We start from the raw sequence: 2,827 nt of genomic DNA, 5'->3' as shown, positions 1-2,827 counted from the left end.
AAGGTTACTGATAAGTAGGCCTACATATAAATAAACGGGCCCGAAAAATATCAGCTTATGGAACACCGTTCAGAAGTTATGAACCCCGAGTTATGGCTTTTTGTTTATAAAACTCGACCAGTACTTAAAAATTAATGAAAAGGGTTATAAATGGAATCAACAATTGCGTCGTGTAATATGATGAACAAATATTAATGAATAAAGCTATAAATGGAATCGACAATTGTGTCGAGTAATATGAAGAACAAGAACAAGGATTAACGAATAGAGTTATAGGCTACACGGAATCAATTGTGGCGTGCAATGTGAAGAACAAAGATTAATTAATAAAGTTATACAAGGAAGCGAAAACTGCGTGGTGTAATATGATGAACGAAGATTAATAAATAAAGTTATGAATGGAATCTCTTAACTACGTCGTGTAATTTGATGCGAATCTCAGAAATCTTGTTAAACATTTATGAACTTTAGTAGCAGTCTTGGTGGCTCTTGCAAAATCAAAACTTTTTCTAAGCCTAAAGAAATGCCAATTTGGCTCATTTTTATTTTGTATGAAAAACACAAACACATACACACAATACAGACACACAATATATATATATATATATATATATATATATATATATATATATATATATATATATATATATATATTATATATATATAATATATATATATATATATATATATATATATATATATATATATATATATATATATATATATATAGATAGATAGATAGATAGATAGATAGATAGATAGATACACTGTGTATATGAACTGATTTTCTAGTTATAGGCTTACTTCAATTCCACTATAAAATTCAAAATCATGCCTACCAAATAATACACACTAAGTTTTTTTTGGAATATAAGTATTTAACATCATTATTCAGTCTGGATTTAAGTTTCGTAGTTAATTGCAGTCAGGAATGAAACCAAAGCTCACTGTTGCAACGAAAAATGTAAGCGTTTATGCATTGTTGACCATTGGCCAGGTTACAATTGCACGGTTAATTTGCTCTCGTGAATGCATGAACCAAATTTTATATTGTGGCCACGTCGGCCAGTGGTCAAACAAACCATACAAGTTTATGAGAGCTTGGATCATTATGAAAATAATGAGAAAAAATACTGGAACGATGCAAGTAGAAATGAAACTCCATTTCAAAGCACTAGGAGGCAGACTCGTATCATAAAATTCAAGTGTCCTTTCGTGTGATTATTCTCACCCCCCATTACCAAAGCTTTGTGAAGCTCAATTACAACATAGCAAAACAGAGCATTGGACATGATGCTCCGACTGTCGAAATGAAAGAATGCTTTCCTACAACGACCATCTGTACTTTATAGTTTATACTGTACCTCTCGATGTTTGGAGAACATCGTTCCCAACGGTCCATCCAGGGTCTCAGGTCACTCCTGCAGTATTGACGTACGTGGATTCGTGAACAATTTAACAATGGAAGTATTAAAAGTATTTTCCTTGCTTCTAACGGGAAAGCGCACACTTAAATATTGTCTCTGCGTCTGAACTAAGACAGTAAGACTGAGTAAGGGACTAGACAATAACGTTGACTGTGCGGGCAATGTTTCAATTGTTGTACGACTGTCTATTATAATTATTGTTTACCTCAGTAGTTTGCCAATTGTTATTGTTTTTCGTTCCTTTCCAAATTTTCTTTATTGGAAAGCTATAGACGTTGAACTAACGGAAAGTTGTGGATTAACATTAATACTAAAACTAGTAATAATTTATAAAAGAAAAAAAGGTGAATATGTGCAAATGTATAATTCACGACAATCACTTAATTTTATCGTGCTTTTATAGCACTTAAATCTTTATATTTCGGAAAATCTTCGCATTTGCATCAATAGGTTTTGGCAATAACATAGAATATATATATATATATATATATATATATATATATATATATATATATATATATATATATATATATCGATGCTCCTGATTATTACAAAAGCATCACAAGCAGAAAAAATCATTATCATATGAAAGTCTAATTCAAACCTGTGACACCTACCTCAAGTTAAAATAGTACACACCTATTTGTAGGGAATTAAATATAAAAGGAAACAAAACAAAATCTAATATTCTTTTATATACACAATGGAAGGCAAGACATCAAATCCATGAAATAAAAGTATTTACAAAAATGTCCTTAGATTTAGTTAAACCGATATAGAAATTATTCCACACGTAACAACCATAACTTTTACTGCATACATTCTGTTTTCAACAACCGATTTAAAGAAAGTATTGATTTTTTTTTTATTCTTTGACGTTTTGTTCAACATAAAACATTTTGAAATCCAATTTCTGATTTAAAATTATGTCCACAGTGTCTTCACTGTATTACCATTACTTAATATTAACGGCAAGTACATTGACCTATTTCCCACTAGGCCTAGGCAACTTAACGGTTTCGTTCCCATTTTTAAATACGAAACTTAGGCCTATACATTTATAACTACTTTATATACACCGAAGGCGTAAGGCAATCACAAAAGTATTATTCTTGAAATGATTAATATTATAATAGGTTTCCCTAGTAGAAATGTACAGATTAAAAGCAAAATTTCGTTATGCTGAAAAGCATTATCTTTTCTGAATGTGTAAGAGAGCAAGTTTTACTTAATTTTCAAAATGGTACCTTTAAAAATCTTCCAACAATAATCAATGAAGATTTTGCTAATAATTACACACCTTTTTTTCGGGTTGGAACGTCAATTAAAAGGGCAATTACAGCGTAATTTTAAAGTTTTTTTTTTCAAAGGGCCTTGTTTTTATATTAAGCAAATCATTT

The sequence above is a fragment of the Palaemon carinicauda genome, chromosome 30 (genome assembly GCF_036898095.1).
Source record: "Palaemon carinicauda isolate YSFRI2023 chromosome 30, ASM3689809v2, whole genome shotgun sequence".
Taxonomy (NCBI): Eukaryota; Metazoa; Arthropoda; class Malacostraca; order Decapoda; family Palaemonidae; genus Palaemon; species Palaemon carinicauda.
The sequence above is the reverse complement of the archived record's forward strand: the minus strand, read 5'-3'. Positions refer to the sequence as shown.